This window comes from Amblyomma maculatum, chromosome 1 (genome assembly GCF_055883805.1).
Source record: "Amblyomma maculatum isolate TAMU_Amacu chromosome 1, ASM5588380v1, whole genome shotgun sequence".
Lineage (NCBI taxonomy): Eukaryota > Metazoa > Arthropoda > Arachnida > Ixodida > Ixodidae > Amblyomma > Amblyomma maculatum.
Genome location: NC_139344.1, coordinates 44,778,268 through 44,805,795, shown reverse-complemented (window position 1 = coordinate 44,805,795; position 27,528 = coordinate 44,778,268). Strand labels below are relative to the sequence as shown.

The following is a 27,528-nucleotide window of genomic DNA, read 5'->3' as shown; positions in this document are numbered from 1 at the left end:
ATGTTTATCACTATAGGTTAGATGTGGTAGTTTATTGAATTGTCAACGCATATCGATTGGCGTATTTTCTCCCTTTTAGCACTTGCAACAAACCACTGCGCATTCAGGTAGATCATTGACTACCACGGTTCGGCACTTCAGTGGTCGCAACATCCACATCAGAATATCACGTACGCCCCCCTCCACTCTCCTGTTGCTGACTGTGGCGACTTTTTTTAGAGGTCTGGGACAGAACAAACGTGGAGCTGCACTGCTTTTCTTAATGAAGAGCCCATTCTGACAATGTCATCATCGCCATCACATGTTGAAACCGAGCCTGGTGATGACAAGTCAGCGATCACCAATCAGCCCCAAACCATCCAGCATGCCCAAGCCAGACAGGAAACTAGACAACCAGGCAGCAAAAATAAATAAATAAAAAGAAGAAGAAGGACGCCGAGGCGAGATAAGCTTCTTGCAGAATTCATAGAGCAAAAAGCCCTTCGAGTCAGCTGGGAGGATGCCAAGCTTCAAGAATTAATAATTCAGAATAAGCATCTGAAGCTTGAAGAAGCAGCAGCTAAGTGGGAGGGAGAGCTCATAGATGTTTTAAGGGGCTTCTTGTCGGGCATTGCACCTAGCGATAGCTAGGCATCGCTGCATGCACCGAGTTTGAAGAAAGAATGCAATTTTTCGAATGTCTTCAATGTGCAATGTTTTTACTGTTTTCATTGTGCAATAGCTTCTCTTTTTGTTGTACAATTTTTATATTCGTTTTATTAAGCAATTTCTCTAATCTCTTCAATGTGCAATTTTTTACTTTGTTCATTGTGCAATATTTGCTATTTCTATTGTATGATTTTTGTATTATTTTCATTAAGAATTTGTGCTCTTTCAGAGTGCAAATGTTCCTATTCATTGTGCCATGTTTGTGTTATTTTCATTCAGCAATTTTCATAATCACTTCAAAGTGCAATTTTTTTGTTTTCATTTGTGCAAAATTTTCTCTTCCTATTGTATGATTTTGTATTTCTTTTATTGAGCATTATTTATAAGCTCATAAATTTGCTATTTTTTACTGTTTTCATTGTGCAATAGTTGCTCATTTTGTTGTATGTTTCCAAACTGTCAGGATTGTAAAACATGCTTCGGCGTAGCCAAACTTGCTGTCTTTATTTTTAGATTTTTCAGGTTATGGTGCAGGTCATAAAAATTGACAGGAGGTTGCCAGTTCCTCAGACTATCTAATTATATATTCTGCTGAAGAAAAAAAAATATTTAGTACCTGTAGAATGGACTTGAATATCTGCATAGCAAAAACATGCTATGCACTACTACGAAAGAAATGTTTTGCCAGTGCTGCTCAAACAGCATGGCCATTTCCAGCATGTGCCTCAGTGGTGTGCTGTGGCTGTTCATAGGTGGAGTCATGAATGAGGACTTCATTTTCTCATTGCTACTCAATTCTTTCTTTGAACTCTTCGCAAATGTTGTGGAGAACACAGCAAGCATGAACAGCCAGCTTGGATGTGTCAAGGCTACATTCCATACGTTTCATGACAACCTGAACCTTGCTTTGATCCTCCCGAAAGCATTTTCTACAATTCGGCGTGTTTTGGAGAGATTATAATTGAAGGCACTTTCAGGAGTGTTAACAAGAGCATTTGAACATGGCTTTAGGAGATTTGGTGTAAGTGCAAATGCCTGATCGCATAATATGACTGGTGGAATTAAAGTGTCTTCAATGGAGACTACTGGCTGCTGGAAACGGTCACATTCGGTCCGCTGGCACTGTTTTGATTGGTCATGGACATAGGAGTCGTAGCAGCGTCTAGGTGTGCCGATGTTGATGTATCGGAATCGATGCTTATGGTCGACAAGGGCAAGTAGAATCAAGCTATACCTGCAGGTGAAAAATTAGGTGAGGAAGAATAGTGTGTCAAGCAAAGAGAAATAACCTACAGAATACTATCACGTCAATAGTGAAAATGAATTACATAATTTTATGCATGCATGAGCCCACGTGAAAAATTACTATTACTTGTACCCCAGTTATCAATGTTATTATACCTGTCATGACTTACAGCCTTACAGTACAGCATTTCTAGAGCACAATCATGCCATAGCAAAGCATTACATACCACCCTTTGTAATTATAGTAGTCGGTGGCGTGCTCTTCCGGAGGCGATATCGGAAAATGACAACCGTCCAAAGCGCCTATTCCTTGAGGGAATCCAGTGCAAGCATGAAATTCCCGGATGTGGTGTTACATCTCGGAGGCGGGGATCATCTGCAGCCATTCGCTCTCCAGGTTTCGAAGGACAGCCTCGCAGAACTATTTATTTATTTATTTATTTATTTATTTATTTATTTATTTATTTATTTATTTATTTATTTATTTATTTATTTATTTATTTATTTATTTATTTATTTATTTATTTATTTATTTATTTATTTATTTATTCATACTGCAGACCCTGCTGGGGCTATTGTGTGAGTGGGGTTAAGAAGAATACATACTAAAATGGCAAGGTACAAAATAAACTTAACATGTTAACACACGCAGGGGTAAGATATGGTACAGACGCTGTGAAATGAAAAAGAAAATGAAGCAACACAGAATAAACAACGCAATTAAAAAAAATCATGAGGCATCAATAACTGTTAAAAATATGCACAGTGAAAGAGATGGCGTTGTGGCAGGAATTGAGTTCCAGTGTTCAATTGTCCGGGGGAAAAAGCTGTGTTTGAAATTATCAGTACGGGCGAAGTATAGCTCCGGGACCTGGGGGAAGGGGGAGGGGGACAGGTTCCCCCTCCCCAGACTTTTATTCCAAGGGGGCGGCGCCTCTCCCCCCCCCCCCCTTCCCACTTTCCGACCGCTCACACTAAAATCACTTTTGTGAGCGCTCAAATTATAGGACGTTAAAGTTTAGGGTCTGTTGTAAATAAGCTATAGCATGGACTGCCACCATTTTGAAAACTTTTTCTTTGCGTGAACTAAAATAAAACTCACAAAAAAAAAAAGAAAAGAAGTAATAAATGACTGACCACAGTTGATGAGCAAGAAGCAGGGGATTGAAACAGGCCGTCCGCGAACTTTCTTAACTCAATATATTCTTCGCGCGTATACTTCTTTGAACTAAGTTTTTTTTTTTTGTATATTTCATACCAAATTAAGGCCTTTTTTCATTTCTTTGCGCAAGTCTCGTTCGCTGGCGATTAGTATAGTTTAAAATATCGTGTGGGATTTTATACCCTGCGTTTTGCATACAGGTAAGCATACGTTCGTTGAACCATTTTTTTTTTTATTACTCAGTTTGTCTTGATAAGTTTCGACTTTCTTTAGTGTAAGCTAATAGAAGAAAAGGTGAAAACATCATTCACATCGAGCGACGAAAAATAGTATCCGTATTTTTAATAATTTGTGTTTAATCCATCTTTGCATTACCCACATTTTAATTTAAGTGAGCTGTAATTTTCGTTTACATTCGCTGTAAATTTCTTTCTGGGAAATCATATATGCCAACTGCGATAACCACTAGTTGTTATGTATGCCTACACTGCGTCGTTTCCTCATTGCAAAAAAAAAAGAAAAAAAAAAGAGGTATAAATGGCGCATACATAGTTTAACTTAACACAGGTACCCGCGCGCCGGTCACCTTGGGCTGTTATGATCTTACGTCTTGCGAACTTAATGCTTGTTATAAGAGCGGCAACACTAATACCAGTAATACTATGCTCCCGAGAGAGTCGATAAGTCACCCGAGCGGCAGCAGCGATATGGCGCGGAAGACATCGGCCGCTTGCCCTTGATCGGCTGAACGAAGCGGCGATAGAGAAAAACAATTCTTCTTTTCGATCTGAAAATGACAGGACACGTCAGACCCCTTCCTTCCCATGAAAGCATTTTCCACATAGAAGTAGAGAACCATTTCAGCCTGGACGTATATGGCCCTGTCGCAAAACGAAACAGTTCGCAACTACAAAGCGCCAATATTCCTTCTCATGTGCGCCCAAATGTGTATGTAGTCACCTGGAGAAAGGGGTGGGGGTGTTGGTGGCTAGTCAAGTAGTTGACTTACGTAGCTATATGCACTTGGGGACCATCGCAAACTGGCGGTTTAGAGTACGCTTTATATTTATACTTTTGGTTTCCATGGTCTATTACGTGCTCGCACATATTCTCTAATCATTTTTAAGTATCCAGGTAAAACGAAAGGAAGAAGATGGTTTGCACGGTATGTAGAAGAACTGAACAATGGTAAATAGGGTACGCCTCAGTTCGCAGATGAGCCCACGTTTCTACAAGAGTACCTCAGACGACGACAAATCCACTTGTCGAAACGTTGGCTCATCTGCGAACTGAGGCGTACCCCACTTATCCTTGCTCAGTTCTTCATACCATTTTTAAGTATGCAAAAGAAGTAAATAAATAAATAAATAAGTAAGTAAGTTTGCTGCTTCTGAAGGCTGCCCATCGTCATCGGCCTACCTTCTCTCCCTGTAACGAAGTCGTCGGCCGCTTTCCTGATCCAGCAGCGTAGAGAAGCGATGTCCTAAGTAGTGCATGTATTTGTTCGGCAATAAATATTCTTCCTCAACTTTTCCTTTTGGCGGAACAATGAAAGGCCAAGGAATAAAAAATGAGGCCCGGAGGTAGGCCACACGTTACGGGTGTGAGTAAGCCGTTCTTTCGACGCAGCTTCTGCCAATATCAACGTCATCTTTGTTATGTCCTCCGTTGACTTAAAATTGGAGTTTGGATGGATGGATGGATGGATGGATGGATGGATGGATGGATGGATGGATGGATGGATGGATGGATGGATGGATGGATGGATGGATGGATGGATGGATGGATGGATGGATGGATGGATGGATGGATGGATGGATGGATGGATGGATGGATGGATGGATGGATGGATGGATGGATGGATGGATGGATGGATGGATGGATGGATGGATGGATGGATGGATGGATGGATGGATGGATGGATGGATGGATGGATGGATGGATGGATGGATGGATGGATGGATGGATGGATGGATGGATGGATGGATGGATGGATGGATGGATGGATGGATGGATGGATGGATGGATGGATGGATGGATGGATGGATGGATGGATGGATGGATGGATGGATGGATGGATGGATGGATGGATGGATGGATGGATGGATGGATGGATGGATGGATGGATGGATGGATGGATGGATGGATGGATGGATGGATGGAATATAGGAGCGTCCCCTTTGAAACGGGGTGGTAGCAGTAGCTATCATGCTCATTTTTCTCCCTATATCTTAATTATTGATTTAGATTGGTTAACTAAACCATCATTCTATTTAATAAATTTTTGTTTCCACATTACTAACATTATGTCACTTCTCTGCTTTTAAGCCACCAATCTTCCAGTCGTTTTTTGCTAGTTTCCACTGCCGGTTTATTCACTCGGCCACTGGTATCTCAACTCCAGAGCTTCAGGAACAGTGATTGCGCCCGCATCAACGTCCGGATCGATACCATTACATTCGAGTATAATATAGTGCATTGTTTCACTGGAGTTACCACATACAGCACATGCGTCATCTTCATTTTTAAATTTCTTTTTGTAGCTGCGTGTTCTAAGGCACCCTGATCTAGCTTCAAAAAGTAGGGCACTGCCTCTTGAGTTATCAAAGAAATCTTCCTTCCTGATCTGCATTTTCCACTTTCGGTATAATTCCACACTTTGTTTCTTTTCCATCGAATTTATCCAATGTTTACCTTCTGGGTTTTTCACCTGTTGCTTAATGCTCCTTATTTCTCCGTCCTTGTGACTAGCATACTTACTAGTTAGTTTTCTAGTTCTTTTCCTCCATTGTGAGTCAACGCTTTTTAAGTACAGGTATTTAAATACTTTAGCTGCCCATCTGTTACTGTCCAATTTCCTCAGGCGTTCCTCATATAATATTTTACTCTGAGCTTCCCGTACTTCGAAAGATGCCCAGCCCATATCTCCCTGTACAGACTCATTTGTAGTTTTGCAGTGGGCACCTAGTGCTAATCGTCCAACGGATCTCTGATTTATTTCTAATGTCGACTGTACCTCTGATTTTAGGCACAAAACCGCATTTCCGAAAGTAAGTCCGGGCGCCATACTTCCTTTCTAAATACCCCTCAAAACTACATACCTATTGTATCCCCACAATGCCTTATGCTTCATTATCCCGGCATTCCTTCGCCCTTTGGCCTTAAGTGATTGCTCATGCTTTCCAATGTATGCCAATCCTTCGTTTACCCATACCCCCAGATATTTATATTCTGCTACTCTAGGTATTTCATGGCCTTGTATATTAAGGCCCTGATCAGTTGAGCCGTTGAAAATCATAAAACTGAAGCTTAGAGCGTCCCCTTCGTCTCCGCAATACTTAACTAGAGTTTGCAATTCTTCCAGACTCTCAGCTAGCAGCACAATATCGTCTGCATACATCAAACCGGAGAGGCGCTATCTATATGACAGGTTAAAACCTACGTTACTGTCTTGTATCCTCCGTTCCAGGTTTATCATATAAAGCATAAACAGCGACAGTTTGCTCCGCGACGCCAGCGCTCGGTTTCTAACGGAGCGGAGAGGAACTACGAAGCCTACGCCATGGCCTCCGAGATCACCTCCGCGCGCACGTTGCGCGAGGGTGATCTCGCAGGCCATGCTTACGCGCGTCCGCGCCCGCGCTGCGCACGGCTGTCAGCGGAGTCTGCGCAGCCCGCTCGCTAGGGAGCGCGCGCAACAGGCAGCTGCTAGCAGCTGCTAGGTTTTAGTAGGGTCCCTAGAAATATGTTTAAGTAACCGCGCATGCACGCAGAGCGGGAGAAGGAGAGTAAGGACGAGTGGGGATGGTCGGGCGTCTGCGCGTGCAAAGCCGGCGCTCTTTGCCAGTGGAGTTTCTTATTTTTGCTTTTTTCTGTGCCCCGGATGACATAGAGGCTGGCTGGAGGCACGTTTTTTATCGGTGCTTTCGAAAGTGAGAAATTGTGATTAATGGATCGCCGCGGGCATTGTTTTCAAAGAGCGCTTTTAGGCAGGCTCGGACATTAAAAAAAAAGAAAAAAAAAAGAAAAAAAACATGAACGCGAATTCGCTACTCGAAGGCAGAAGCAAGCGACAGGTATTTTGAAGGCCTTGAGGTGGCACCTCTTGACGTCTGTTCGTGTACAGGCTGCGTTTTCCCGTGTCCAGGCTCCCTCTGCTCACAATACACTCTCACACCACCCTTCTTGTCAGCAGTGGCAAGAGGTTTGGCAGAGGTCTTATCCCCTCCCCACCCCAACGGCGTCCTGACAACGAGCTTGTAGTCGTTTTTTTTTTTCGCTACTGGAGATGGAGTACGGGCTCTGGACTGAGGCAACAGCCAAAACGGGGAAAATATCTTTTCTTCCACATTCTTTCTCCGAGCGTTGCCGTGAAGACGCAGTAAATGATTGTGCAGGAATCTATATCGAACCTATATTACGCAGCGTGTTCACACATTGACGGCTAAGACCACGAGTGCCCGTTTATCGGTACTCGATGTTAAGCTGCGACGCCGAGCATTGTTTCTGCTCAGCCTTGTGTACGGGTGAGTCGTTTTACCAGCCAAGTGTTCATTCAAATTGGCCTGCCTGCTTGTGTTTGGGAGCACAATAAATGCATGCGTTGAAGGCGACAGGGATTTGTAAGTACCGAAAGCGTCCCTCAACGGATGTGAAATTTGAACAGCGATGAGAAATAACAATGTTCCGGAATGAAATATTTTTTTTTTCATTTAAATAACGCGATAGACGAGAAAGGGTAATGAAGGCTGGCCCCACATATTCCAGAGGGTGGCTGGTCAAGCTATTAAATTTACTCAGTATTTCATGTGCTGTTATCAGAATGAAGTGATGTAATTACTCCCTCCGCATTTAACGTCATGCGTAGTAGCCATACGCACCATTTTTTTTTTGTGTGTGTAAAGCTATATGCTCCTTCTTTACTCCGCACCTCTAAATTTTTGTCTCTTTCAAAATTTTGTTTTCAGTTTTGTAATGTCATTAATTCTTCAGTAGACCTACTTCTACCGGCCCAATTGTTTTCTCTCAGTACCGCTCCCGGCGCACATTATCTCCCAACGTTACTATGAATATCTCCCAAAGTTACAATAGTTATAAGCTGGAGTCTAGACTTCGCGGGGGATGTAACGGGTGCGCGAAAAATGTGGCGTCTAGACGAGTGTAAATAAATAGTTTTCTCGCTTCCGAAAAAAGGCTGCTATAAAGTCAATGACTGATATAACAGTGGTGACGTGGAAGCAGATCCCAGTCCAGCGTTAAAGGTATACTGAATAAAAAATTTGCCGCCGAGATTTCCAGCGCAGATGGTAGCCATCGCATCCACTTTATGAACAGAAATGAGCGGAAAGTAAGTATTTTATTTATTATTTCTCAATCGCCGCACCTAGCGGGCTCCTGTGAAAGCTCTGACAAAACCGGATAACACGGCACATTTACCTCATAGAGTTAATACACATTAGCTCTATGATTTACCAGCCTCCCTCATGCCTCCCTAGCCAACCCCATCGCGAGCGGTCGCGTCTGTTCATTTCCTTTTCCCCCGTGGCACTCACAAAGCGCACGGACGGACGTATTTTCTGTTTTTTTTTTTTTCTTTGGCGGCTCGTGTCCCTGCTCACAATTCATCGTTCCCTCCCAGCGCGCAAACAATTGTAGCGTCCCCCTCGACCTCCCTCGTATGCTGCATTTTACACTTATCAGCACTGTGCACAATGCGACGCGGGGGAACCGGCACTGTGTGTAGCTTAGCCGGTCAACCAACTTCAGGTTCGGGGGCGGCGGGATCGCGGGGCCATGACGTTGCTGAAGGTATATGTGAAGTCACACCCGCCGGCTCACAGTCGGGAACACGCCGCCTCTGACCCGGCGGCCGCTCAGAAGTCAGAAAACGTCAAAAATACGCCCATCCGCCCAAAACTAACCCGAACTATGTGTCTGTACTAGTGTAATCGTGTCTTAATGGGCCACTGTCCAGGGAAGGCCCTTTTAAGCAAAGGAGCCCAGTGTTTCGATCAGGTACCGGAGATAGTCTGTGCAAAATGCTACAGTGACACGCGCGCCGCAAAGCATCGAAAATACAATTCAAAGCTCTCTCATGCTCTCCTCTGGGAAGCCAGCTTCCCCGTTTCCTGCGCTGGCCCGACGGGCCCCAGTAATGACGTACGTACCGCGAACGACGTCCATTGGTCCGTCTCGCTGACTGATGGGAGAAGGATGGGTGTCTACCGCTCGCTGCGCGCTTTTCCCTCGCCACGGTCAGACTGAATACAGCGGCGCGCGCTCCCTCGGCCGTTTCTTTTTTTTTTTTTTTTTTTTCGCGCTCGCGGAGTGCCACGCCCCACCTCCCGCCAAACGCGGAGGAGGAAGGGGAATTTGTCTTGCGGAGGCTAGACGACCTCGGGCAGGAGAGTGAAAAACCTTTGCGATGGAACGGAAGGAGAGAAGCACGACAGAATCGGGTGATTGCGGTGGCTGTAACGGCGTTATTAGTCCCTCTTTTCAAAAACATTTTGCGGCCTTGCGTTCTAGGGGCGAAGTCTCCCAGTCACCGGGGAAGAAAATATTTTCGACCGGAGGGTGGACAGCGGGCCTTTAAGAATGCAGTTGTGGTGCTTTCTCAATATTATTGGATATTTGTTCAGTATACCTTTAAACTATGCCCCTGCAACACCTTGGCTACGCTCGCTTATCACGTACGGATACCGGAATTCAACAGCTTCACTTCGGCTTCGGTGTCACGGAGAGCGCCCAGAAAAGAAACCGCACTTGCTCAAGCTGTTCGAGGAGGAGACGAACGACGCTGTTTGTGCCGTGGTCTAGCCAAGCATGCCAGCTGCCGTTGTCTGCGAGAGTACTGCACCATCGTAGCTGCACTGAAGAAGCATTTAAACCCGCGGCCATTGGAAGTCAGCAGCCGGCTCGCTTCCAATGACGAGACTAGTTGGAGGAAGAACTGTAAACTGGCTGCATACTGCAACTTTGGAACAATGCCTATACGAACACAGCAGCCACTGAACAGTCAGCCAAAACTGTGTCGTCGCTATCGCTTGTTAACCCGACTGTGTCCCCATGCATTGGTGGTAATGCTTCGTGACAAAGCCTTGCAAGAGCGCCGCTTCCCTGGAAAGGACCTCGCATTCTAGAAAGCATGTGGCGACCCATGAAGACAGTGCACTAGACAAGCCGTTAGCACAACCAGAGCCACTACACGAAGATAAGTTTGGAAAAACTAGCAAAAGTTCGCCGCTGTTGGCAATAGCTGTGATGAACAAAATACACACACATGACGGTTTCAAGAAGTTACGTGCAACTTTTAATTGCTACCGGCGTGGACACCTAGAAAAGGCCTGCGTCACTATAAATAAGCAAGGTAAAGCAGCTATTGTACGTAGCCACAGCGCCGATGCTTCAATTACACAATTTGAGACGTAACAACGTGTCAGCTTCGTCAATGTTGTATGACCTTGACACAGTTGCTAACCTCTGCACACGGTCTAAGTAACAGCTAACTTGATCATGAACGACTATTGATGCAGTTCGAGATGGACTCCGAACTGGAGCAGCGTGCACCCTCATCAGCGAGGAGACTTTTCACACAACGTGGCCGGAACAACCACGACAACACGTACCTGCTAGGTCGTGGCCAGGACAGATCGATTCTCTCACTAATGGGTAGCGCCGGCGCTGACGTTCCCAACAATAACGGGGTAAACTGCAAGCTGCCACTTTTAGTTGTAGAAGGTGGTTTGGCGCTCTCGTGACCAACGTTAATAGAACTGTGCAATATCTGAAAGAAAAATATAAAACCTTCTTCTCGGACGACGTTCCAGGACGCAACATTCTTGTCTACCTGGGCTTGCTAAGCGGTGGTATAAGCAGTTCTTCAAAACAAGGTCATTACCTTTCGCCCTGGCATGTTCAGTGGAGGTGAAAAATGACAGATTCAATAGGGCACCCTTGAGCCAACATAACAATTTCTTCTCGCAAAGAACCCTGAAGTTTTGTATTCTCTTAAACTAGCTTTTCGATTGCTTGAACGTTAATCATGTTGTTAATTATGAGTGAGTATAGTCATGAATATTTTGAAAGTATGAAGTGCGATGGTGTTTTAGAAGGCCGTATTTGCGAAATTCATGACCTCATTCTTCTTTAGGGGTAAAACGTGCTGTCTAATTGCGTAAAACTAAATTTACAAAGTGCATATTTGGGGCTAAATTTAATTTAAAATTAAGATAAAATAATAAAATAACAATAAAACAAAATTAAAATCAAGAATAAAATCAAAAGTACCTGAAAAATAACAATTATGCACTGACAATATTTGCCCCCCCCCCCCCCCCACTCAAAAAAAGGTTTCGGAGTCCCTGCCTAGCTTTGATATCCCTCTTTTGCCTTGCTGCGATATGCTTCATTCGCAAGCACATAAGCGCGATCACTACACGTCGCGCCAAACGAACATTTTCGCGCGTATGAGTCAGCTGCTACCGCGACAGCACAGGCGCCATTTTGTTTACAGTCTGTATTTGGCCATACATACTGCCCTTATTGGCTAGTACCGCTAATACTGGTCCTCGGTTTGCTAAAAATGATAGCCATTTGCTAAAAAAGATCCCTTTATTATATTTTTCTTACACTGAAAACAATTACAACGAATAAAAAAGTCTTTCTCTAACACTGAAAACAATTACAACGAATATAAAAAAGTTATATTATTTTCAAAATATTTATGATAACTTTAGATCATTGTCATCAAAAAGTAAAATGACATTAGATCTCGGCGTGTAGCACCGGCCACGAAAGTAATGGCATTAAGCAGTTTAAGGCATTAGGTGCCTAATGTCATTTTTCGTGCCCTTGTGGCAGAGGTAAATGAGTTGGGGCGAACTCATTACGTTACGAATGACATAAGGAGGAATGCCATAAGTTTTCGCGTGTGTGGCACCATGCAAATGGCATTAACACTTAAGGCATTAGATGCTTAATGTCATTTTTCGTGCCCATATGGCAGGTGTATTAGATCAGCTTACCAACAAAGCGAATGCTGCACGTTTTCACGCAACACCTAAACAGAGAGAGCTCCTTGTGGCTGTCACAAGAACTCTGTGAAACAGAGGATTTTGATGTCTGTAATAATGGTCACCATTCTGACTGCGCTGACAAACATACTTGTGGCAGCAGCAAACACGCTTCTGAAGAACTACGTTTTTATGATGAAGACTGATACTCTGAAGGGTATAAAAACGCTGACTCAACAAAGGAAATTGCACAAGTTTCCAAAATTAGCAATAAATGTTTCCATGCGTTCTCTGGGCACAGTGTGTGTATGTGTATGTGGCAAGCGTGGGCGTTAATAAAGACTCATTAAATTTATCTTTTTAATTTCGTTACTTTGTTATGCCATCGACCTTTATTCTTATAAATCGGCCACACGTTCCACGGCGCACAATCTCTATATTTAGTGGAATAATAAATTGCGTTCCAGATAAATGAGCACGGATTTTAAGGCAATATGCTTCCTAGCATCAGCGCCAATCAAAATGCAAAGGCAAAATAAAACTGTTACACATGTGCCACTCAACCGCGACCCTCCTTTTCGCGGGAGCGATTATATGCGCTCCGCTTCCGCGCCGCTCGGTCAAGACGCGTGACGTCACGGCGGCAGTGAGCAGGCCTGAAAGTAGTTCTAGGTAGCACTGGCTTGCCCGACTTCCATAAGCACTGCAAGATTGATGCTTATCCCACTCTCACACCTCACGTCAAAAAGCCGCATGAGCTGCCCCGCCGCTCTTTCTCTCTTTCCACTTTCACTGCCACCTTCCTCCCTTACTTTACGGCGCGGTCAGGTGCCGAAAGAAAAAGTGGGACATATACTGCGTCTTTATTTTCATGTCATTAAACTGCACCAGCGCTACGACGCTTACTATGGTACCTCCCAACTTGATGAATCCTTGGACAGCGATGTCAGTAGTTGAATATCACATGCCAGGACTACGCCCATAATTTGTAGCTCACAGCGATTAGGCGCTGATTATGATAACAACTGTAGGCAATGCGTCGAAGACTACGAATTTTGTGCACACTGGCTAAATTTCGCTAAGATGATTTTTTTTCTTGCTCAAAGAAAGCACAAAACTGTTCGGCACTTCTTTGCATGTGTTTTGGCATGGCATTCAGATGCAAGTGGGAATCTCACTGGCTCTACTGCGCACTACAAGAAAAATAACAAACGCTACGTGGCGATAATAAGTCTTTTTTTTTTTTTTTTTATTATCGACAGGGTTGTGCAAAGCACCTTCAGCGGACAGCTGGAATTGAAGAAACAACCCCCCATAACCTGTAAAATAAAATAAATAGGATCACTCAGCATCCCACAGGTCCTGCACTGCCTTGCTCACCTGCGAAGTTCTAAAGCACTGGTCCTTTTGAAGATTCCGTGTCCCCCACGTTACTTTAGTTGATCGCTCATAGACATTATATATGTCCTTTACGTTGTGATCGCGTGGCACACTGACGACGAGAAAACCGCACGATGCCAGAGGAGGTCTCTACAAATTATTTAAAAGAAAGCAGCAACTAACGGCGAAAGGCTCAACGGAAATCTATGTCATTACTCAATATTAGCAGCAGAAGTTTCGTTAACAAGTAAATTGAGTTAAAGATCGATTGCCGTTTCCAATCAAAGCAGAAACTGACGACATAAGCTCAACGCAAATCGGCGTCAACCCTGAATATTAATAGCAGAAGTTTCGTTAACAGTCAACTGAGAGATCGATTGCAATTTCCAATGATCCGGATGCTTTTACTCTGACTGAGACGTGGCTCGATGACGCTGTCTATGCCGGTCAATTAGTGTAATCCCCCCCGCCCCCCCCCCCCCCCCCCCCCCCCCCCCCCCCCCCCCCCCCCCCCCAGTAGTGTTTACCGAAATAACCGAGGCAGTATATTCGGAGGCGCATTATAATATATAAAAGCAGTTTAAAAGTTCGCTCTATTTCTGACGTACCAAACTCAGTGTGCATTTTTGAAAGCATATTCGGGAAGTATCAAGCATGTTATATAAATTTTGTACAGGCTCCCAACTTCCAGTATCACTGTTTTTGGGTGAATTTAAATATATAGTCATCATGCCTAGCCTGATGATCAAGTAATCTTGTCTTGAGATTTCTATTTGTCCAACATAAATTGGCCAAGCATGTCGCTAAAATTGCAATGATACGATCAGAGAAACCATGTTATGTATAGCGTTCACGTTTGATCAGTTAAGAATTGTCGAAGGCTTCACTAGAATACAATTAAGCGCGAGATTGCTTCTAGATATTTTCTTTGCGAGCGGGTCTGGGTAAAAGACAAAACGAACTGCCAGATATTTACCGGAGTATCAGATCATCAGACAGTTTTACTTACTTTGAGTGCCGTTGCTGTAAACAAGAACACAAATAGCTGTTTTTCCAAGCCTCTCTTGTGCAGACGATTTGTAGACTATTGATATGCTACAATTTCCATTCGACAGTTTTCATACCAGAAGCGCTGATGTGCATAGCCTGTGATCCAGTTTTACGGAAACTTTTAAAGAAAATTCGTTGTCAATCCATGGATAAGTCGGTCTACACTACAGCTCAAAAGAAAACTAAAACAGCTAAAAAAGAAGCATAATGTAAATAGTTCTGGCATAATTGCAAGAAAAATATCTATTTTGACCTTAGATCTCAAAAACTAAATCGCACTAGATACGTAAAGAAAAATATTATGGTCTCTCAGTGCCCAGGTATGTACATTACATCACCAGAAAAATTCTGGAGAGCTATTTTTCCTACTACCACAGACTGCAGCACTTATGTCATTGATGGGAACATAATACCTGTGCCGAAAAGGTTGCAAATGCATTTATTCATTTTTTCAAATCAGGTTTCACAAAGGATAAGGACACGTTACCGGATTTTGCTTCCGATTTACCACCGATGCCAGACGTTGTAACCAGCGAAGAGGAATTTATCAATATACTTTTAAACATAGATATAAAAAATGTGGTCCCGATCATACTTCCAACGCTTTTATGTAAAGGTATACTCAATATATATATATATATATATATATATATATATATATATATATATATATATATATATATATATATATGATATTCGGTTCCCACCACGGCACGTTGTTTTTCCTTCTACTTTGTGTTTATTTATCTTTCACCTAAACAGATTACATTACTAATTTATGTTATTACCGAAGCAAAATTTAAAAAAAGACATAAAGTACAATACCCAATTTTTTCCTTGGCTTCGCCGATTGTTGGCTTCTTTCCTCGATGAATTATAACGAGCACCTTCATTTCCCCTTCATTTATCTGCTTATAGCTTACGGGGGTCTCGGTTCTGGCAGTCTTGAAGCCATAGTTAGTGTAAGAGGGTTCTAGCAAAGCTTTCGCCCTCGCTCTTGATCACGTTCTACGTGACGCTTACGGTAATACAGGACGTTCCACGTCCACCGCTATGGTTGCGGGTGGCGCTGGTGAACACTCTCAAGGTTCGTATACAGACAACATTAATATCCAAGAAAGTAGCAGGGGGGACAGCGGCCGATGTAGCTCAGTTGGAAGAGCACCGAACGCGATATTCGGAGGTCGTGGGTTCGGTTCCCACCATCGGCACGTTGTTTTTCCTTCTACTTTGTGTTTATATATATTTCCCCTAAACAGATTACATTACTAATTTATGTGATTACCGAAGTAAAATTAAAAAAAAAAAGACAAAGTACAATCCCCAATACTTTCCTTAGCCTCGCCGATTGTTGGCTTCTTTCCTCGATGAATTATAACGAGCACCCTCATTTCCCCTTCATTTATCTGCTTATAGCTTGCGGGGGTCTCGGTTCTGGCAGTCTTGAAGCCATAGGTAGTGTAAGAGGGTTCTAGCAAAGCTTTCGCCCTCGCTCTTGATCACGTTCTACGTGACGCTTACGGTAATACAGGACGTTCCACGTCCACCGCTATGGTTGAGGGCGGCGTTGGTGAACACTCTCAAGGTTCGTATACAGACAACATTAATATCCAAGAAAGTAGCAGGGGGGACAGCGGCCGATGTAGCTCAGTTGGAAGAGCACCGAACGCGATATTCGGAGGTCGTGGGTTTGGTTCCCACCATCAGCACGTTGTTTTTCTTTCTACTTTGTGTTTATATATCTTTCCCCTAAACAGATTACATTACTAATTTATGTGATTACCGAAGTAAAATAAAAAAAAGACAAAGTACAATCCCCAATACTTTCCTTGGCCTCGCAGACTGTTGGCTTCTTGACACACACACACACACACACACACACACACACACACACACACACACACACACACACACACACACACACACACACACACACACACACACACACACACACACACACACACACACACACACACACACACACACACACACACACACACACACACACACACACACACACACACACACACACACACACACACATATATATATATATATATATATATATATATATATATATATATATATATATATATATATATATATATATATATATATATATATATATATATAGCTTTTCAAGCATTCGTCATTGCAATACTTAGGCTCTTATTCAATCATGGGAAATCAGGGAGAAGATTATTTGACTTTCTTTTTTCGACTAAAGCTGATTTATCCATCTCTCCGGAGGCCACTGAGAACGGAAAGACAGGTTCATTTGAACCCTGGATATTCCGGCCCTGCACCCCATCCCCCTCCCTGTGTGTGTGAATGACAGCTACACTCAAAAATGAATGATGCAAGGTGCACACATGCAGAACAACATACGGTCTCCAAACATTACAGAACATATATAGCAAGGAATATTAAACGATCTGGGTACAAATCATATAAAGAACTTAGCAAATATTTTGTCTATTTAGAGGTGTGCATTATGCTGGAGGCCTGCACAAGCGTTGTAACTTTGAAGAACGTTGTCTGCTGCAAATTTATGTTAATTTTAGTGTGTATGTTTTGTGATTGTACAGTTTCTGTACTGCCTATGTGAAGCTGTCATTGCTATTGTTTTTGGTACCTGCGGCCTTGTCAAGTTGTCAATATGGCAACTTTTTCTGCTGTGCTTCCCATTTAAAGAACCCCAGGTGGTAAAAGTTTCCGGAGTCCTCCACTGCGGCGTCTCTATAGCCTGAGTTGCTTTGAGACGTTAAACCCCGCAAACCACAACCACCTCATCCTATGTACACATTGGGTGTAAATACATATTATTAATATTAATTTAAATAATTAATAGATAAACCCTATTTAACTCACTGCACCTTTCTTTCGATTCGCCTCACGCAGGTCTAAAGGCCAGGGGCCAGGGGCTCGACGCTTGCCGCCATCTACAGGAAACTTCCTTAACGAGACGGAAACCTGTGTCTTACGCCTCCGTCCGGTGTCAGCAAACGCCACATCATCGTTCTAACCGTACGCGCAGGGCCGGTACGATTTATCATCGGGTCATGTTCGATCAGGTACCGCAAAATAAGGTTGATATTGCAACATTGTTGTTTAGCTTGCAATAACCTTGTACATTAGACTGTAACGTTATGGCAGTGTTAAAAATTAACGCGCAACATTTACAAGCGAAACATTAGCTAGCAGTGAGCCCGAAGAACACTGTTGGATTGGTGGGAGGGGGGGCGCTAAGGAGGCTGCAGCCCAGGGCCCCATCTCCGAGAGGAGGAGGACAGAGACTATTTATTCTAACCTACTTCCAAAACATGGGACCAAAAATAATGATGCTCGAGCAACAAATGTGAAGCAAGAAAACCAGTGGAGTCCTGCCTCCCTGCCTGCCTTATCTAACTTTGTATAGCCCGAAGCAGATAAATGAAGAGGAAATGAGTGTGCTCGTTATAATACATGAAGGAAAGAAGCCAACAGTCTGCGAGGCCAAGGAAAGCATTGGGGATTTTAATTTGTCTTTTTTTTTTTATTTTACATCGATAATCACTTTATTGGTAAAGTAATATGTTCAGGGGAAAGATAATTAAACGCAAAGTTGAAGAAAAAACAACGTGCCGATGGTGGGAACCGAACCCACGACCTCCGAATATCGCGTCCGGTGCTCTTCCAACTGAGCTACATCGGCCGCTGTCCCCCCTGCTACTTTCTTGGGCATTAATGTTGTCTGTATACGAACCTTGAGAGAGTTCACCAGCGCCACCCTCAACCATAGCAGTGGACGTGGGCCGTCCTGTGCTACCGCCAGCGTCACGTAGAACGTAATCAAAAGCGAGGGCGAAAGCTGTGCTAGAACCTTCTTACACTACATATGGCTTCAAGACTGCCAGAACCGAGACCCCCGTAAACAACAAGCAGATAAATGAAGGGGAAATTAGGGTGCTCGTTATTATACATGAAGGAAAGAAGCCAACAGTCGGCGAGGCCAAGGAAAGCATTGGGGATTGTAATTTGTCTTTTTTTTTATTTTACATCGATAATCACATAAATTAGTAATGTAATATGTTCAGACTTTCCTGCAAAAATAAAATGAATTTCCCGTCAACAGGCGCCTCCTTTATGAGGCGATAGTTTACAGGTTGGGGAACAGCAATAAAGCGAGTGGTTTGTTAGGCCAGGTTCCGCCATGGTCAGCGGTTGGGGGAGGGGGTTGAGGGGGGGGGGGGGGTAATTTGATCTTGAAGCCGGAAACGACGCTAACCTTTGACATGGTAGTTTAACAATTAGCAAAAGAAGCCAAACAGTTCTCGCTTTGTATCGAGGCTTGAAAGCGTTAAACCTTCATAATGTTTTTCCTGGTACCCAAACACGCCAACTCCCAGAAACGTCCCGCTTAAATCCCGACCTCCAGCATCCTAACAGGGTAATGCGCAAGACTTCCCTGCGAGCTCCCTTCTGCGATATTTTCGAACCTCTAAAGAAGAATCTCCGTGGGACGTTCCATTTACTTGTCTTTTATCAGACCATGCCAGATACATTTCAAGGCAGTTGTAAAGGATCATGCACCCTGTCGCACGAAAGCGAGTGAACAAGAACCCCATAAATTCGCTTCAAATGTGAAAAACAAAAGGCATACTGTGCGTCATTATAACTAGAAATTGGCGTCGTCCCTGCTACGATACTCAATAGTAACTAAATTTCGGTGGCGCTTTTCCAACAGTTTTTGTTGGGGGTTGCAACTGATTGTTCATTTTGGGTTTTCAGAGGACATGAACAGTTAATATAAGCTCATAAGTGCATTAGCTGATGCATGTGGTTCCTTCCGGAATATAAATTAAAGGCGGCCACGAAATATTCTGCTTTACATGCTGCCTACCATGATATGAGAGGTAAGGTTCAATGCGAATTACATGTTCACAAAAAGGCCGTATGTCAATTGCAACAGTAAACGTGGCGCCCAACTGTCGCGACGTCCAACTTCGTGGAGCCCAACTTGTCCCAAGACTCAAAACAATTCTTACTAATCGCTTTATTTTTATTGTAGATAGAGAACACCAGAGACTCAGTTGACAGAATGTTGCATGTTACCCTGGTTAACTGTTCTGCAAACAAAATAAATAACTATTAAAGAGATTATTTTATATAGCTTTCCTCATGTGCAGTACGTCTAGTGCTTGGATGGCCATGTTATACGCGAAAATCACATACGGCAGGATGGTGCTTCAGCTCTTTCGTTCGGCTTCGACGTGCATAGCAAGTATGTCCGCAATCGTTTTGTTAATGCGCTCCGTAAGTCCATTAGTGTGGGGATGGTGCGCTGTTGTACGTCGGTGACTTGTAGGACTGAAGGTCAAGATGGCCTGCGTGAGCTCTACCGTAAATGATGTTCCCCTGCCCGTGATGACTGAGTACTTCGCGACGCCGTGTCACAGTAGGATGCGTTCGACGAATAACTTGGCGACTTTTGCCACGGTACCACTATGTAGGGCTTGCACTTCAGAGTAACGAGTAAAGTAGCTAGTGGCCACGATAATCCACTTGTTTTCCCAGAAGTTGTAAAGGGGCAGAGGAGATCCATCCCAATTTGCTGAAATGACGTACTCGGGATGGTATGGGGTTTAGTAGCCCTGCAGGTCTGATCTTACGTCGCTGATTCTCACGGCTTGTTTTACGTAATGAGCAACCTCGGCAGGCAACCGTGGCCAGTGAAACTTCTGGATCCGCTACAATATGTGCGCAAACGCAAAATTCCTTGCTGTCGGCTCATCGTGAAACGCCTGCAGAATTTCCTGCTGGTAGTTTTAGGCACAAGAAGCTGCGCGGTCCAGTTGGATGCGAGTTCTACACGAGGACGTCATTGTATAATGTGAATGACGAAAAATGACGCCTGAACACAGCAGGAGGAGAAACGGTCTTGCCTTACAGGTAATCAGCTAGGTCTTTCAAGGCAGGGTCCGAGCGCTGCTGCTCGGAAAAAGGCGTCGTCGTCGTCGCATTACGGGGGAACGTCGGCGGGAGCGCGGGACAAGCAGACTACGTCGGAATGCTTTTGGCCCGACTTATAGACTACGGTCAGGTGAAATTGTTGGAGACGTAGGCTCCATTGGGCAAGGCGGCCGGAGGGTTCTTTCAAATTGGCGAGCAAGCTGAGCGTATGTTGATCGCTTACTACCTTGAAGCCATAATAATCGCGAGGCACTCCTTCTCGGTAGTCGAGTAATTTGCTTCGGCTTTTGAGACAGACTTGCTAGCATCAGCGATAACTTTTTCCTCCCGGCACTGTTCTCAACAAGAACTACGTCTACCCACGCTGCTTGCGTCGGTATGAATTTCAGTTTGGGCGTTTTCATCAAAGTGCCTGAGGACAGGAGAAGACCGCGGGCGGCGCTCAAGTTCGTCGTAGGCATCCGCTTGGGGTGCTTTCCATTCAAATGGAACGTCTGCTTTTGTAAGTTGTCAACGATTAGGCGATGCGCGAAAAGTTTTGGCAAATCTTCGGTAATGCGCACAAAGCCCAAGGAGTCGGCGAACTTCTTTCTTATCACTGGGCTGTGTAAACTCTGCAATCGCAGCAATCTTCTGTGGGCCTGGACGAATTCCCTCAATGCTTACGATACTACCCACAAACAACAGCTCCTCGTAGGCGAAGTGATACTTCTCGGCTTACAACGTTAGCCATGACGAATTTATTGCGTCGAGCACTGTCCACAACATTTTCAGTTGGTCTTCAAAATTTGATGAGATTACAACGACATCATTTATGTAGACCAGACAAATCTGCCACTTCAAGTCAGCCAATACAGTACCCATTACTAGCTGGAACGTGGCTGGTGCGGAGCAAAGCCCAAAGTGCATTGCCTTGAGCTCGAAGAGGCCGTCTGGTGTGATGAACGCTGTCTTATCGCCGTCTCTTTCGTCGACCTCAAATTGCCAGCACCCGATTTTAAGTCCATTTAAGAGAAATACTTCGCGTTGCAGAGACGGCTTAGAGTGTCATCGATGCGAGAGAGCAGGTGGACATCCTTTTTCGTTACGTTGTTCACGCGGCGGTAATCGACGCAGAAGCGAAATGTGCCGTCTTCACCAAAACGACTGGTCCCACCCGGGTATGCTTCGATGGCTAGATCCCATCACCATAAAGTGTTTCCTCAACTTGATCGCGTATGACCTGGCGTTCTCGCGGCGATACACAGTAGGGACTTTGACGAAGCGGCCGGACGTATTCGTCCGTGATGATGCAATGCTTTACCAATGGAGCAAACGGACCACTGATGACTGAATAGTCAGCTCCGGTGCCTAGTAGGGCAGTGACTATGCGACCGTCGACAGCAACTTCAAGATCACTTGTTCGCGTCTTTGCTTAACATATGGGCCTGGGTGTCCGATCTCGGTTGTGTCGGTTCTAGGGGTCACGACCAGGGCAGACCGTTGTAACTTCGCTTGGCGGCGGTGTCGGGTTGTACTATCGTCGTGTTGTCGTCGTATGTAACGGCTGAGTCACTTTACATCCTAAGCGCGTGATCGTCGAGGGTGTCTTCATAAGGAGCGTCGGCGAGCGCAGTCTTCGTCCGCAGCGGCGGAAGATCTTCGTTACTTCCCGGTGTAGAAACCACACCTTCAAAGGTTTCAAAGGTTGCTGCATTTAGTTTTCCCTACGGGGGCTAGGAGACCTTCCTTAAACGTAACTGCGGCTCGGCAACGCAAATCCAGCGCTGTAAGGCGATGGAGAGCGGTACCGATGGCTTGGTGACTGCCCTGCGCAAGTAGTGTTCGATTTCTTCTAGTCGTTCTGGAGGGGCGCAGTCGTGGCCCGGTGGTTTGGTCGCCTGCTTCGGCTGCGGGAGGTGGATGGTTCGAATCCGCCGCCGGCCACCCAACGGGTAAAAATTGGTACAGGCTTCCCCCGACCTCGCGGCCGGGTTCCACAGGGGAGTGCCTGGGAGGAGGCCCCTCACATGCGGCTCTATCCTGTAGAAGCCGACTCGGTGTAGAAAGCTGGCGCATTCGACGCAGGGGTGCCCCCGACAATGGGACGCCGACAGGCACCGATCGACGCAGGTGTGTCCCAGACTGAGACGCCGGCAGTCAGCCTGCTCCGCGTGTGCTGCCCTTTACATCGCCACAACGGCCTCACCTTCAAGTCCAAACATTCGAGGGGGCGGGTCTGCAAAAGTGAAAGTGCGTTAATGTGTGGGACATTAAAGCGATAAGGACACTCCCTCGGCGAAGAGCCCACCCTTCCCCCAGGGAACCTTGAAGCTTGAAGATCCGTTCATCATTCGAAGTTCCAAAGAAATGGTCGGCATTCTTGAACAAAATTCCTACTGCGCAGTGAGTGGCTTTTCTATTGACATAGAAGACCTTTATTACTCCGTTGCTCATGAAGATCTGCTCATGGTGCTCCGCGATTCGATCTCGGAAAGGGGGGAAGTCGCATTCCAGAACAGCGCAGGAACCAGGATCGATTCTTTCCTTTCTCTGCTAGAATACTACCTTGACTCAACAGCTATTTGCTCAGACGGACAATTCTTTATCCAGAAAAAAGGCATCTGCATCGGTTCGTCGGTCGCTCCTGTGCTGTGTGATATATTTTTATCTGCAATTGACAAACGTATTCAAGCCAATCTTTCAAACCCTCCAGTTAAAAAAGTGATCAGATACGTTGATGACTTTTTTATCATTTTTAGTAAATGTCATGCTAGACAAGGCGATGTTGTCAAGGAGGTGCTCAGCATCTTTTCTGATCACGGTTCCGGTTTAAAGTTCACATGGGAATCGCCTACAGATGGCCTCATTCAGTTTTTAGATATTGAGCTGGATTTTAACGGCCGCACGCTGTGCTGGATGTACCGTCTGCGCACAAAAAAGCGCCTGTTATGTTTTGATAGTGCACACTCCAAGGTTGTGAAGCGTGGCATCGTGTTTTCCTGTCTTCACGGTGCCACAACAAAATCTTGTACCCACCGCATGGCTACTAGCATGAATGAGCAATTCAAGCGTCTACAAGACGTAGGTTTCCCCCCTGACGTTATTGTAGCAGTGTGTGAAAGCCTTCTGCAAAACCTAAAAGCCTCAAACAGTCAACGTAGTAAGCCGGGAAACGAAGAAAGCAAGAGTAAGATGCCAGTCCAGGTGATTCCATACTTCCACAGGTTTTCACATAACTTCAAAAATCTGGCAGCGCGTTATAACGTCAAAATTATTTTCTCTGCACCATGCAAACTATCGAAAGTATGCACTAGAAAGATGAAAAAGCAAGTAGCATGCACGAAGAAACATCAAACTAAGTTCACGGAATGCAAGGAAAATGTCGTGTACAGGATTCCAATCACTTGCGGGCTCCAGTACATCGGACAAACTGGAAGATGTTTCAATGAGAGGGCGAGAGAACACAGACTATGCGTACGCAACAAATCGGGTACTAACCTCGCCGAACATTGTAAAGCTTGTAAAACAGATCCAACTAACGCATGTTATCCGCTCTTAGATAGCACAGATTCCTTAAGATCAGCCAAAGAAAAAACTTAGCGCGAAGTCATGGAGGCATACTTCATTAGAAAGGCCGGTCAGGACCTTCTATCAACCTTCTTGAAAGCGAATTTGAATTGCTTGATGGCCATATGTAGGTGTTGTAACCCTTTTTGCTTTATTACCACAAGCAACCGGTTGCTGACTGATTTGAAACGAGTTATCGTCTGTGGAATTTCTTTTACTTCCCGGTTACTGGTGTGTTTACTCCCTTGATTTTCTCATTCTTCATAATTGTTCTTCCACTCGCCCATCCTGATTATTCTTGCCTAGCACTTCAATGTTTTAGCGGGGAGCCTTTTACACTCCTGAGTGTTTTTAGTTTTGACTCTGCTTTTGCTTCCCACGTATCGTCTGATTTAGCTTATGGCTCCGCTTTTGCTTCGCACGTTTCATATGTCTTTAGTTTTTGACTCTGCTTTTGCTTCGCGCGGTTGGTCTGTTTTTAGTTCATGACTCTGCTTTTTGCTTCGCACAGACTGTTCTTTAGATTTGACTCTGCTTTTGCTTCGCACGTTTCGTCTGTTTTTAGTTTTTGACTCTGCTTTTACTTCGCACGTTTTATCTGTTTTTAGTTCTGACTCTGCTTTTGCCTCGCACGTTTTTTCTGGATTTGACCTATGAATGCTTTTACTTCCCTTGTTTTGGGCCCTTTTAGGCTCTCTCGGTGCTGTGGTTGGGTTCTTTGGCACCGTCCCTTGGCCCCGATGTTGTTCGCACCCCCTCTGGTGTATCAAGTTCACAATGAGTTTTATATAATCTGTTGATAATGCTTTCCGGCCCCCCTTGTTTCTTATATGGTTTTTCCGGGTCAAGATTGTCGGCCGCCCTTTGTTAAACTGTATTTGGTCGTAGTGTAAGCCCCTTGATTGACACGTGAGTTTTGACATAAATTGTGCTGCGGTTTTCCTCGAAAATAAAGTTGTCAGTTAGCGCCTGTCCTGTCTACATCTGTGTTGTCCCCGTCTTTTTTGCGCTATGTCTTCAAGGAACTGCTACCAACTAGCCCAAACCAAACATCTGTTGCATCATATTGTCACAGAAGCCAGTGAAACTGGTTCAGCAGGTTTACTTAGGATTAAGTAAAAGCACCGGCAAGATCAGGCACGGAACCGACTGGCGGGCGAGCACCGAGAGCGAAGAAGACGAGCGCGTGCCAGTCTCCCGAGCTCGCCACATGGCGGCGCCAGTACGATAACATTGCGGCATTGCCCCTTCCGGTGGAAAAGGCATCGTCCCGATGCCGAGTGGCGAGGTTGAGGATAACCGTAGTCGGCGAGGATGCGCGTTCACATCAAGTAGTTAAAGGAAGCAAAGAAAAAAAAACACATGTAGCTGGACCTAGCGGGAGTAGAAGGGCTTCATCCTGGCGACATGTACGACTTCCGATTGTGCTTGCCGTCGGGATGAGCGAACAGTTCCTTGCGGGGTCACTTCGTAGGTGACGTCGCTGAGTTTGCGTTGTACTTCGTACGGGCCGAAGTAGCGGCGCAGAAGCTTCTCGGAGCGACCCCGCTGGCGAACAAGTGTCCACACCCAAACCTGATCGCCAGGGTTGTAAATTACCTCCCTGTGACGAAGGTTGTACCGTCGAGCATCTTTACCTTGCTGTGTCCGGACTCACAGTCTAGCCAGCTGGCGAGCGGCCTCGGCATGCTGGACGAATTGGTCGGCACCGGCAATCGATGGTTGGGCAACATCTGGCAGTAGCATTGCATCCAGCATGGTAACAGCTTTGCGACCGTACACCAAACGAAACGGTGTAAAGCGGGTCGTTTCCTGGACGGCGGTGTTATAAGCAAATGTTGCATACGGTAGTATTTGGTCCCAGTTCTTATGATCTTCGTTGACGTACATAGAAAGCATATCGGCGATGGTCTTATTGAGTCGCTCAGTAAGGCCATTCGTCTGAGGGTGGTAAGCTGTTGTTCTGCGATGACAAGTGCCACTGAGCCGCATCACTTCCTGGGTTAGAGCTGAAGTAAATGCCGTGCCTCTGTCAGTTAAAACGATCGCAGGGGCACCGTGACGAAGGACCAGATTAAAGATAAAAAAGTTCGCAATATCAGTAGACGTGCCACTGGGAAGAGCTTTCGTCTCACAATAGCGGGTTAAATAATCTGTGGCGACTATAATGTACCTGTTGCCCAATGATGACGTAGGAAATGGCCCGAGCAAGTCCATACCGACTTGGTGAAAAGGTACTCGCGGAGGAACAATAGGCTGCAGCATGCCGGCCGGCTTGACAGGTGGTATCTTCCGACGTTGGCAATCACGGCACGTCCTAACATAGCGCTGAACCATAGCGGCAAGCTTGGGCCAGTAGTACTTTTGTCGTACTCGTGCCAAGGTGCGCGAAAAACCGAGATGTCCGGCAGAAAGCTCGTCGTGGCATGCCTGCAAAACGTCGGTACGGAGCGGCGTTGGGACAACCAGCAGATACTGAATGTCTGTGGAAGCGTAGTTTTTCTTGTAGAGGACGCCGTCACGCAAGCAGAATGATGACAGGCCACGCGTGAAAAGGTGAGGCGGCGATGAGGCGGTTCCTTCGAGGTAATCGATGAGGGGCCGCAGTTCGGTGTCGTCTCGCTGCTGTTGAGCGAGATCTGGCGTCGAGAGAGCGCCGAGAAAGACGGAGTCATCTGTTTCACTTGAAGAGCACGGGATAGGGTTTCGGGATAGGCAGTCAGCGTCACTGTGTTTCTTGCCGGACTTGTACACAATAGTGACGTCGAACTCCTGTAAGCGGAGACTCCAGCGGGCTAACCTGCCTGAAGGATCTTTAAGGTTCGCTAACCAACAGAGTGAGTGGTGGTCGCTGACCACTCTAAACGGTCGACCATACAAATACGGCCGAAATTTTGTTACCGCCCACACAACTGCAAGGCACTCCTTTTCGGTAGTAGAATAATTCGCTTCGGAACGAGACAGGGTGCGGCTGGCGTAAGCAATCACCCGCTCAACGCCTTCTTGCCACTGAACGAGAACTGCACCGAGGCCAACGTTACTGGCGTCGGTATGCAATTCTGTGTCGGCCTCTTCGTCGAAGTGGCCAAGTACGGGCGTTGTTTGAAGGCGCTTGCGAAGCTCCTCGAAGGCCCTTTGCTGCTCGTCGGCCCAGATGAAAGGCTGGTCGTCCTTTGTTAGACGAGTCAATGGTTCCGCTATTCGGGAGAAGTCGTGCATAAATCTGCTGTAATATGCACAGAGGCCCAAAAACCGACGCACGGAACTTTTATCAGTGGGGGTCGGGAAAGCAGCTACGGCAGCCGTCTTCTCTGGATCAGGGCTAATTCCCTCAGCACTCACGACGTGACCCAGGAACTTGAGCTGTTGGAATGCAAAGTGGCATTTTTCTGGTTTTAGTGAGAGTCCGGCCCCGCGGATGGCATTTAGCACAGCCGTCAATCGTTTGAGGTGCTCTTCGTAAGTCGCAGAGAAAATGACAACGTCGTCAAGGTAGACGAGGCACGTCTGCCATTTCAGGCCGGCTAG

General features: G+C 45.4%; 1 pseudogene; it reads right to left on the bottom strand.

The window, feature by feature from the left end:
* Positions 1–1,303: 1,303 nt before the first annotated feature.
* On the bottom strand, positions 1,304–22,811 carry LOC146202248 (uncharacterized; annotated as a pseudogene).
* Between the last annotated feature and the right edge of the window lie 4,717 nt (positions 22,812–27,528).